The following is a 13,286-nucleotide window of genomic DNA, read 5'->3' on the forward strand; positions in this document are numbered from 1 at the left end:
CTAAGCGCAACTGTACACTGTAAATCGCAAGAGAACATGCTCCCCCCTTCAAATCATGCGCCGTCCTCGGCGCCATCTATTTCGTGGTAAGCCCTGACTTCAGTCGGGTAGCGGCTGTTCATTCGAAATGCAGGCTCCCACGTTGGTTCCACTGTTTTCTCCCACTGCACCAAGTATTTCTTCGCTTGTTCCAAGTAGTTGACCTTGTGGCGAAGGATTTGACTGATGTGCTTCTTGGCCCGTTGTGTTGTCGGGGTGCTCTGCATGATGGGAGCGCGTTGTGGCACACTGCTTTCTAGGTCTCCATCATCTGGATGGAACTGCTTGAAGTTGTACACGTGGAACACTGGGTGCACCTTGAAGTCTGGGGGCAACTCCAGCTTGTATGCCAGCTTGCCCACCTTCTTTGTGATGGTGAAGGGTCTCTCATACTTTCTGAGTAGTCCGCGGTGCCGCCCGCGGAAGATGCCTGTGCGACCAGGATATAGCTTCACCAACACTTGGTCCCCAACTTGGAACTCTGCGGGCCGACGGTGCTTGTCTGCCCACTTCTTCATTCTCTTTGCCGCTTTGTGTAAGAATGCATTCGCCAACTCATTCTGCTCGTGCCAGTCGCGAACAAACTGATAGGCGAAAGATGACCTTCCCTTTTCTTGTGCGGCAAGAGTGTGCAGGGTCAGTGGCTGCTGCCCCATGGCTATCTCAAACGGGCTGTAGCCTGAAGACTCGCTCTTCTACAAATTATAACAAAACTGTGCCACATCAAGGAGCTTCACCCAATTTTTCTGATTGGCACTAACAAAGTGCCTAAGGTACTGCTCCAGTATCCCGTTGATGCGCTCTGTCTGCCCATCTATCTGCAGATGGAAGCTTGTTGAAAACAACAAATCAGAGCCAAGTAGCCGAAATACTTCGTGCCAGAACTTGCCCGTGAAGCGGGCATCGTGATCATTTACAATGCTCTTTGGTATGCCCCAGTGCTTCACCACACGCTTTACGAACAACTCTGCAGTCTTCTCTGCAGGGCACTCCTTCGAAGCTGGGATGAAGTTGGCATACTTTGAGAAACGATCCACCACGACCAAAATAGAACTGAGGCCCTCTACCTTTGTCAGACTAACAATAAAGTCCATAGAGATGCTTCCCCAAGAACGTTCTGGAATTGGTAGAGGCTTAAGGAGACTGGCAACCTTCTGGTTTGTCCCCTTATCTTGTTGGCAGATGAGGCATGTTCGAACATACCCCTCAACATCCTCCCTCATCTGCGGCCAATAGTAGCCGCGCTCAAGGAGTGCTAAGGTCCGCTCCTGACCAGGATGGTCGGCCCATAGTGTATCATGACACTCCTTAAGCAATTCTCGGTGGAGGCTTCCCCACCGCGGCACGAAGATGCGTCCCCCTTTTGTTATGAGGAGGCCATCCTGTAGCCAAAATCGTCGAGTCTTCCCTGCCTGCGCCAGAGAAACAAGGTGTTATGCGGTCGGATCCTTCTGCGTACCTTCACGGATGCGGCTCAACAATGCGCCCTTCAAGTGCACTTCAGAAGGCTCCGCACGCACAGCTGCCAGTTCAGCCCTACGGCTCAAGGCATCCGCCACAACATTGGTCTTTCCAACCTTGTAGTCCAAGGCAAAGTCAAACTCAGCCAAAAACATCTGTCATCGAGCTTGTTTAGGCGTTAACTTCTTCTGCGTCAGAAAATAGCTCGTGGCCACATTGTCCATCTTGACGACGAACTCAACACCCAAAAGGTAGTGCCGCCAGGTTCTGAGGCAATACACAATGGCGGTCATCTCACGTTCATGCACTGTGTAACGCCTCTCTACATCTTTCAGCTTGCGACTCTCATATGCGATCGAATGACCATCTTGCATAATAACTCCGCCAATGGAAAAGTCTGAGGCATCCGTGTGGACTTCAAAGGGTCTTGAATGATCAGGCAGTCACAACACTGACTCCCTCACTAAGGCTTTCTTCAAGCCATCGAAGGCATCTTGGCACGCTTCTGTCCAGAGCCATACCCGATTCTTCTTTAACAAATCTATGAGGGGCGCAACAATGAGGGAATAACCTTCAATGAAACGCTGTTAATAGTTTGCCAAACCGAGGAATGACCGCAATTCTGGCACTTTGCTTGGCGAAACCCATTCTTGGATGGCCCTTATCTTCTGCCCATCCATACGCAGCACACCACGCCCCACAACGTGGCCAAGAAAGTTTATCTCCTCCTGCCCGAAGAGACACTTCTCTCGTTTGACACATAAGTCATTCTCCTTCAGCACCTGAAACACTGTTCGCAAGTGCCCGACATGTTCCTCCATGTTACTGATGTAGATCACGATATCATCCAGGTAGACTACCATAAACTTGTCTAAGTAAGAGTAGAAGATCTGGTTCATTAAAGTCGTGAACGTGGCTGAAGCATTTGTCAACCCGAATGACATTACTAGAAATTTGTAAGCACCATAGCGGGTGACACAAGTTGTTTTCGGCTCATCATTTTCGGCAATCCTCACCTGCTAGTAACCCAATCGCAGATCTAGCTTGAAAAAGATACGGGCAATGCCTAGCTGATCGAACAAGTCCGCTATCAATGGCAATGAGTACTTGTTCTTTATCGTGACCTTATTTAGAGCACGATAATCCACACATAACCGTTTAGAGCCACCATGTTTCATCTGAGAAAGGACTGGGGCACCAAATAGGGCTTTTAATGGACGAACAATACCTGCGTCCAACATCTCGTCTAGCTGCATGCGCAACTCATTCAGTTCAGCTGACCCCATACGGTATGGAACCATTGCAGGAGGCTTCGCTCCCGGGGTCAACTCAATCTTGTGGTCGACCTCACGTCTTGGTGGAAGACGCTTTGGCAATTCAGGAGGCATCACCTCCCAAAACTCCTCCAATAGTGGGGCTAGGGTTGGCGACACTGCTGCTTCTACCTTCCCTTCATCTGCACACACTTCAACTAAGAATGTCTGATCCCCATGCTTGACACCCTTCTTCAGTTGCATTGCCGATAACACCAAAGACTTGCCTTTCTGTGTAATGCGCTGCACTGTGTGGGACAGGTCAGACCCCATGATCGTCAACGTGTTAAACTTTAGCAGCATTATAATATTCTGGCTTCGCAGAAACTCCATACCCAGAATCACCTTGAAATCGTCCAGGGGCACTACAAAGAAGTTGGCTTTGCCGACCCAACTCCCCACTTGAGTAGCCACATCTCTTGCTTCACCAAGGATGAGCTTGGCCTCAGAGTTTACTATTTTGATAGTCCTATGATTTGGCCCAGTTTTCAAGCCCAACAGCTCTGCCTCTTCCCGCGAGACAAAGTTGTGTGTGGCCCTAGAGTCTACCATTATTGAAGTAGACTTTTCATTCATAATGACTTCTACGTACATAAGTTCCTTACTGACCTGCATGTTCTTAGTTGCGCAACTTTTAGCTGCGTTAATCAATCGCATGACCCCCATCCTTGGTTGCATGGTCTCAGTGTCACTGCATTCAGTATCGCTGCATTCTTCCCGTGCAACATTGGCTTGCCCGTTGTCCTTTATAAGGCGCTTTGGGCACTGTCTGGCGATATGTCTATCACCGCAGAACCAACATGTCACAACCGCACCCTTGTTGTTGTTGTTGTTATGCTTTGTAAAGTTCTGTTTCTTTTCGGATTGATGGTGTGTCGACGCCTTACATTTATCATTGCGCTGCTCATCCTTCTTGCCTCCGTGGTCAGGCTTTTTCCCAACTTTGGTTGATGAGGTGAAAGGCTTGCGCTGAGTGTCAACTAAGTGCTCAGCTGCCACATATGCATCTTCCAAAATACGGAGGTTGCTTCTTTCCACCTCAGACTATGCCCATGGTTGAAGCCCCACAATGAACCAGTTGAGCATGTCGTCTTCAGACATGTTAGGTATCTCCAGCATAAGCTTCTAGAACGTTCTGACATAGTCTTGCAACGAACCAGTGTGCTTGAGCTCACGAACCATCCGGTAAGTCTGCCTCTACGCATTTCTTGGCATGAAGTAGTTGCGCAACTCCATTTTGAAGTCATCAAAGATGTCTATCACACATTTACCCCTCTCCATGTCATTGCGCTTCTGCCTCCACCAAGCGATAGCATCCCCATCAAGTAAGGCCGCTGCAGCCTTAATCCTCAGATCTTTGAGGGTCACATTCTGGATATCCAAGTAGTCTTCTACTTGGAACAAGAAGTTCTCAATGGTCTTGCTGTCGCGATAACCATTGAATTTTGCAGGTCTTGGTACATCAATCCTTGATGGTCTCTCACCATTTTCGCCATTTAGGGTCACCGTTCGCTGCAACGTGCAGTTTTTCAGCTGAAGCTCCCCTACTTCAGACTGTAAGTCGGCCACTGTAGTCGTCAATGAAGTGACTTGCCCCATTAATAAGGTTACCTGCTCTTGCAGGCTCGCCACCACATCATTCAGTCCATTGAATGATTCACATGCGCATGAAATCGCTTCCTCATGCAAAGTCACCTCTTCCACCAGCTTGTTAACAGTTGCAGCCAACTCTTCTTGTCCCCGAGGTGAACCCATCTCCTCAGCTTCAACAACTGCCTTGCCTTTGGTGTTGTGCAAGTTTTGATAAGGCACCATGATGTTTTGCTCACAAATCGTAGCCTGTCGGCGTGTCTGTTGACACCGACTCCGGAGTCCCTTCCCCAGCACAAGAACGGGCTCTGGTACCACTTGTCACGGGCCTATTTCCTTCAATGGGCCAGCGCAGCGCGACGGTCCTTCCTCACCGCCGCAAGCCTACTCGTCAGCTCGCTTGCCGATCGCGAAAGCTTGTAATCAGAGTGCAAGAGAGCAAGAGAGAATAGAGGGAGAAAAATTGCAATCACAAGAAGCAATCACAACGAGGGTGAACAAAATAAAGCTCAACGCATTTACTTCATTCACAATTTTGCCCGCAGGCTATTACAGTTCAAGTATACGGGCTGCCCCTTCGGAGTATTGATTCACCTGAACCGGGCAACTTACATCAGACTCAATAAAAGCAAAACAGACTCTAAGCGCAACTGTACACTGTAAGTCACAAGGGAACAACTACATTGTATACATTTTTTCTTTTTTGTTTGTTTTTATTGCTTTTTTGAGGCATTTTAGCAAACATCCGGTGTACAAGAACTTTTCCGCGCACATTTGTTGGTTACCGTGCAAACACTATGCATTATATGATATTCATGCAAGCAAGATATAGGTAAAGCATAATATGAAGGCATAACTTAATGAAGTTTATGCATGCAATTAAATTTTTTAAAGCATGTTATATATGTGTTTAATATGAAATGCATGCAAGCATGTAAAATGAAATCATCGTGCATACACGATAACATGTATTGTATTCAATTAAGGTACATCTGATGCATTTTTTTAAGAAGCAGAGATACACATACACTCAGTCACAGTCTTATAAAGAAAAAAGAAAAGAAAATTATTGTTCATGAATGCATACGTGAATCACATGTATATGAATAATGAAAAAAATTGGAACATGTAGTTAAAAAAAAATAACAAAATTGATAAACAAAAAAGGAGATTTATGATTTATGCAGATGCATGAAAAAAATAGATTTTAGGGTTAGTGCAATTTTTTTGAGTCACACGGTATATATAGTCCTATGTCAAATAGCTCATGAAATTATCGTATTCGTCAACATGGGGCGATTAAATAAGTAGATGTTGATGTAGTGGATCCAAAATAAAGACTAGGATCCAGGTTTATTTTGACAATTTGATGAGACATATATTGAACTAGAACATGTTTAATTGAATTAAGAGCTATATCAAGTTATGACATAGATGATTTCTTTTCTTTTTGTTTAAGACCAAACATGATTAACTTGAATTTTCTTGTGGATCTTGTTTGTCTCATCAAGATTTAAATCATAAAATGATCCACAGTGTATGAGTCCAAATTGGACTAAGCATCAAGGATTTAAAATTAAAATGACACTAATGTGTGTTTAACTCCCAATATTATTCTATTTGACACATTATGAATTTAAAATGCCTTTGTTTTATACTTGAAAATACATGATATGATTGAATTTTAAAATGCTCACATGAATCATATCAACTATCATAAAAGTGAAAGTACCATTATTTTCACTTGGAATGCTTTTAAAATGAGCTAATTGCTTGAGAACATGATTGCATGTTTTTTGCATGTTTTGAATATTGTATAGCTTGTAATTGTGTGTTTGGACAAAAATTGAATTTAGAAATATATATCCAAGATTGATATGTTGATGTATTGAATCACTTTGCGAAATTAGAGCATGACTCTGAATATGCATGTGTAGAAAGAAATATTAAAGTTTTTCATTATATACATGAAAAGGGATAGTAGAATGATGATTGCAGGCAGTGATTCACCTTGAGAAGTAAGAGTAAATAACTAAGATTGCATGTTTAATAAAGAACATGCTTATACTTTTCATAATGCACATGAAAAGTCAAAGCATTTGCCATATTTTAAGAATTGATTAAATAATCTTGGTTTGATATATTTGAAGCTTATGGATGTAAATTGCATGCAATGTGTTTGGATTTTTAATTTGAATACAGATAAGGGTCTACTAGTACTAATTTTAAGCATGAATATACTTAAAAATTAATATTTATATAGATGTTGACATGGCATCAAAGAATTGATGAACAATATGACAAATAACTTATTGCTGGTGAGCAATTGATATTGAATTAACTGTCAGATAGTCAGCCCATGGATGGTTATAAAAGGACCATGCATTCCTCTTAAGATAGAGATGTTGGGAGGGTTGTTGACCATGATGACATTACCTAAAACTCATGTGGTTAGTGAACGCTGGCCACCTCTACTTACCATGTGAGAAGCTAATCATGGTTAGTGACGGTTGATCACCTCTACTAACCATGTGATGAAATCTTTTTCCTGCATAAGATGCAAGAAAAATGTGACATTGCAATGCGTAGAAAAATGGAAGCTGAATTATAACTTGCATATGTATGTAGATATTTAGCATGAATGCTTATTTGAATGCATGAATGAATGTTTTGTTTTTCATGCTTTATGCATAGTATGGAATATGGTCATGTTAATTTTTGCAATAATATTTATGATTATTTGGATATGACATGTTTCATGTGACGATGATATACATGGATAGTGAGAGTATAGTCTATGGTGAATTCTTGAAAAGTGAAAGCATAAATCATGTTTGGCAAATCAATTTTTTTAAGCCAAGAGATGTTAAATTTTTATGAATCCATAAGATGCTAAAAATCTATAGTACTCCACATTATGATGAATCTAGTGGACATGAAAACAAAAATAAATTTTGCATATATTTTTGCACATTAAGGGTTATGATTGATTTTTTTATATGATGTGAAACCCATATAGTTATGTGAAGTGAGTGCATGAAAGAATCATGATGAAAAATCAACCTAATTTATGAATATCCTCTTGATAGAAATGTATCATGAAGAAAAAGTCCAACTAGTGTATGTAAAACCACATGATATCATGACTAAACACATACTATATGCGGGAAAGAATCATGATTCATATGATGATGAAAAAACTATGTCTATGTGAGAAAATAACCTATAGCATGTGAGAAAAATATTACACTTAAATATTGATATAACCCTTAGAATTGTGCAAGGTCACTTGGTGCATGTCTTACTATATATAATACATGATGCATCAGTTGTGATATAAGATGTCAATTCATCTTTATGGCCAAATGAGAGATGTTGGGTCCAAGTATTGGATTCAGAGAATGGATTTAAGTATTGAATCTAAATAATAGATCCAAACCATAGCCATTGGGTCTCACATGGATGTGCAGTTATTAGAGGCAATTAATGGATAGTGGGGTATGATGGCAACACCAAGAGGTGTAAATGATAAATGCCCAGGATTCTAATATTTAGGGTAGTTGATTACATGGACCACACACCCAGCTGGTACGGAAGCGAGGGATATGTTGGTCGTCCGGTGGTCGGAGAAGACTGAGCAGCAGATGCAGCACAACAACTCCGGTGGTCGGTGGTCACAACTGGTGGGAGGTTGATGAGAGGCGCATCACAGCAACGCCCCAGTACCTTGAGCGTGCGCCTCACCTCTGAGGCGTACGCCTCTCACAACACTGTCATAGAGAACCCACTTGAAGCAATCCATCAAATCTCTCTCTCTCTCATCCACTTTCTAGGTGTTCTTCAATCTGTTGCAACAATTCAAATTGGGCCAACAATAAACATGCAATGGCAAGATGACTGGCCATAACGATGACAATGGATGGTGTGCACAATGCTAATATGGACGTGATGGTTGCGACTCTTGATGATGATGATGATGACAATGACAATGACATCAATAACAATGAGTTCATGCAACTCATGTCACATAGTCATAAGTTTACAACAACAACCAAGGAGGGCATGAAATTGCAAACTAAGAAGCAAATAATGATCATGCAAGGTCAAGGCATAAGGCCATTATTGACAATTTATTGAAATAAACATGTAAAAATCAGTTTCAAAATAATATTTAAAAGTTTTGTGAGTTGTTTTGAAATTTTATTTAACTATGTACTAAATATCCAAAAGTCGTTGTCTCATTTTCTATTTTGTCTTGTAGTGTGGTACTTTCATTTTAACTTTGTTGTCGTTTCAAACTTACATCAAACTATTTGATAAGGTAAAAAGTTTAGTAAGTCACATGAATTCAAGTGGGTTTATATAGGTTAGGTTTGACTTAGAGGGCTTGCCCTTTAAGGGCTAGGTAATTGCATTTGCATTTGTTTTTACCTATGCCTAGGATTATGCCTAAGACAAAGTCTAGGAAAATATAACAGAACATATGAAATCTAGGATAAATAAGAGACTTAGGATTGAGAAAAGTTTTGGACTTGATTTCTTCACATACTTAATTGAAGATGATCTTACAACTTATCAAGAAGTTAAGTCATCACATGATGCATCTTAAAAAAACCATTAATGATTAAACAAACTTTACATAATAATACATAAAAATTAAGTGATTTATCTTCTCTTACTAAACCTATAAGTTGTAAATGAATTTTTAAGAAGAAAATGAGATCGGATGAAAAGCAATATTGGTTGCAAAAAGGTATAAACAAAAGAAAGACAATTTTTTTTAATACATATGCACTAATTACACCCATAATAACAATTAAATTATTAATTATTCTTGCTTTAGTATATCATTTAGAAATTCACCAAATAGATGTTAAAATGGCTTTTATAAATAGTGAATTAGATGGAAAAAATTACATGGAACAACCTGAATGACTTATACTTAAAGGACAAGAACATTAAATATGTAAATTAACTAAATCCTTATATAGACTTAAACAAGCTCCTAAGCACTAGCATGAAATATTTGATATAGTTGTATTTGCTAATGGTTTTGTAATTAGTGATGTTGATAATGTGTTTATATTAAGTTGCATTACAGTGATGGTGTTATCATTTGTCTTTATGTGGATGACATGTTGATATTTGGTTCTAGCATAGATTATATTGAAAATTAAAAAATTTATCTTCTAATTTTGACATAAAAGGTGAGAGTGCTATTGACATGATTCTAGAAATTAGACTCATTAGGACTAGTAATGAGTTTGTTTTATCTCAATTGCATTATATAGAGAATATTTTTATAAAATATAATAATTATGATTGTAAGTCGGTGATTATACCCTATTATTCCAATGTCAAATTAAAAACTAGTGGATTTGTTTTCACTATTGGTGAATGTGTTGTTGCATGGGATCTAAAAAACAAACATGTATTTCATATTCCACTGAGTGGGTGTAATTTATTTCTTTGGCAGTTGTAGACACCAAAATTTTGATCCACGTAAGGAGAAATATGCAAAAAAATATATGTTTTTAGTTAATTTTAAAGTTATTCTAACTTTAACTTTATTTTTAATCTTTAAATAACATTCTAAAGATTTTTTTCCAAACAATTAATTAAATTAGAGAATCTTAGGTTTCCAATATGACAAAAATCAGGTCAATCCAACATCAAAATAGAAAGTTATAGTCAAAACAAGGTGACTTGTTTTGTAAAAATTCTATTTTGAGTATATTTTTGGACATAAAAGCTATACAGTTTGACTTTTGACTTAAAAGATTAATTAAAGTTAATGATGTTAGCTTTCCAATACATCAAATTGTGTCTCAATCTAACACCTGAATAGAGAGTTATGGTGAAAACAATTTAACTTGTCATAATGGATCTGAAGTACGACCCGATTTGAAACATGAAGATCTGAAATTCCTATATCCAGTCCTTAAAAATCTTCTGGAGGCTCCATCCATGCCCCTAGATTCTTATATTTTTAGAAAACCTAGAAGATTCTCCCCCTCCTTTAGGGATAAACCTTTCTAATCTTTTAGGGATTATTCTCACATTAGATTAATTAAACTTGGATTGTCTTAGGTGGCTTAGCCCCTAAACTAGGTAACTCCATTCAATAAGATTTAACCTAGAAATCAAGAACCAATTATAAATAAACCTTAAAATCCTCAACCAATAGAATCTTTCCACATCATCCATGTCGGATTTTGATTTTTGGACCTTGAACCCAATAAGATTAAGATCCAAACCTGCTAAAAAATCTATAAATAGGGACTCCTCTCCTTAGCCCATCATCTAGAACCTAAGTAAATAAGCTATGTTGCACCTACCATCCAACTTTTCTTCCTAGAGCCTAACACCCACAATTTTCCCATGTGAGTTTAGCCCAATTGAACCAACCCTAGCCTAGTCTAAGTCTAGGTCCCTTGTCTCACTTAGTCTTCTAGAGCCCGCACTTAGTTGAAGTGTTGTCCGAGTTCCACCGCGCTCATTATCGTCATAGGAAAGGGCTACCAAGCCCAACGTGCGATTCAATCCTTTTGAGTATTTATTTTATTTATTCTATTATTATAAGTGTGAATTCTCTTAACTTTTACATTCTTGTTTGTATTTTTTGTATTTTCTGAGCATTGGTGATGGCTTACACCATCAAGCTCGTCTCTTTTATAAGACCCAAATGCAAAGTACGACCACTCACAAGTTAAAGCCTGACGTTGAGGATTTTGAGCCCCTGGTGTGGTTGATCCATGTTTAACAAAGGAATAAAGGCGCACAACTTGAATAACAAAATGCATAACTCTCTCATCTTATATTTGGATCTAGTTTTCAATCCAAAACTATTATATGAATAAAACTCTCTTTTTGGCTTTCAAAATTTGGAGATCCACAACAATGACATGTAAGAAAGTTGAATGACTTATGAATTTATTAATGGATATTCCATTAATTGAAAAGACTTTACTTGCAATATGCATACATTATGATTGTCAACCGACAACATTAAAGACAGGGAGTAAGGTTTATAGTGAAAAATCAAGACATATTCTTAGACATAACTATATAAAAGAATTACTCAAGAGAAGAGTAATCAGTGTGAGCTATGTCAAATATGATCAAAATTTAGATCCATTTACAAAATGCCTCAAAAAAATATAATATATCAAAGTTCTAGAGGTTTGAGGTTAAAACATATAATGCATAAATCACCAATAACAGAAACTCTACCTAAAGTTTTTGGAGTTCCCAAAGCTTAGATTCAAATGGACAAACACATTATTGGGTGATTCAAAAATTAATATCACTTAAAATAAAAATTTTAAAGAGAATTTCTAGCATCATCTATGGAAGTAAGTGTTATTTATGATTACAACGATTAACATGATGAGATTTACTCTCTTAATAAGTCCATGAGCCTATGAGGTTAAAGAACTTTAGTTACAAAGTTTTTTTTTATGACCTTTGAAAGCGAGCCAATTTCCTATAGGACTTGGGTAATCTCTAGAGCATCTACTATACGAGGATAAACACAAATCCATTATATGCCGAGTTTAACAAACATCTATATGAATATTTTAAATAGTATGTGTGTGATATATTTGGTTCATCAATTAAAGGTCTGGAGTTCAATATTTAATTTCACTTTAGGGCTTTGATGAACTTTGATATATTTAAATTAAACTAAGGTTCAAACCCACAAGGTACTTTCAATTATGCATGTTATTTTTTTATAAGCTTTTAATTTCATATTTTAATTATTTTGAAAATAATGAAATTATTGTAAAAAATAGTTTTAAAATAATATTTAAAAGTTTTGTGGATTATTTTGAAATTTTATTTGAGGTTGTTTGTAAATATCCAAAAGTCTTTGTAGTCCCATCTTCCATTTTTTATTATAGTGTGGTACTTTTTTTTTTACCTTGGTGTCTGCTTTGTAAGTCTCATTTCATACATATGATTTCAACTTAACTAAAATGATATTTGGAACTTACATCAAACTATTTGATAAGATAAAAAGTTATTCCTATATTGAAGAGTGAAAGGAATTCAAATGAGTTTATAAGCGAGGTTTGGCTCACAGGGCAAGGCCCTATGGGGCTAGTCAATATTGCATTTGCAAAGGCCTATGACCATGTTTAGGTTCAAGTCCAAGTGTAGGCTTTGGCTTTGGCTTTGACTTGGATTGGGTCGGGTTAAGTTTTAGTCCAAAATCCAACATTCCTTTTTGTTCATGTTGACCTTTTTGGACAGTCATGACCAATGGAGGTCAATTAAATGGGTCAAAGGGGTTATGCTTTTTTTTAAGAGTTATAGAAAAGGTCAAGATCATCCAATTTGTTGGACAAGTTTGACTATTTAAAGGGGTTGACAACTCCCACATTTTTTTCATATTTTTCGATTTCATTTTTCACAGTACAGAGATAATGTTTAAACATCTTAAATTGATGTCTCATCAAGTGCTTCCTTGACTTTATCATTTACGCTGGTGACTAAAGTAGACGTCTTAACCCCTTGCACTATTGTGAGAGACAAAAAACTACCTTAACACGCTTCATGTCAGTCGGGATGTTGAGAATTGAATCCCCACAATTCCGTCATTTTCATATCTAATTTTACAACAATATCTCCGAGAAAGTAACTTTTCTTTTTTTCTTAGCATGGAATCGTGGATAATCAGAGTCTAAATTGGCAGTCCAGGCAATCTCAGGTCAGTTGCTCGGTTGCTACCTTGATTACAACCTGGTTAAGTGGACAAGCCCACTGGATGATGCTTGACCTACCATCCCAGAAGATCTTGCTGAAAAAGATTGAAAAAAAAAACTTTTACAGATAAAATGAAAACATATTTTTTCCATAAGAAATGAAAACATATTTTCA

The sequence above is a fragment of the Nuphar pumila genome, chromosome 16, assembly GCF_984573655.1.
Source record: "Nuphar pumila chromosome 16, dmNupPumi1.hap1.1, whole genome shotgun sequence".
NCBI classification, from domain to species: Eukaryota; Viridiplantae; Streptophyta; class Magnoliopsida; order Nymphaeales; family Nymphaeaceae; genus Nuphar; species Nuphar pumila.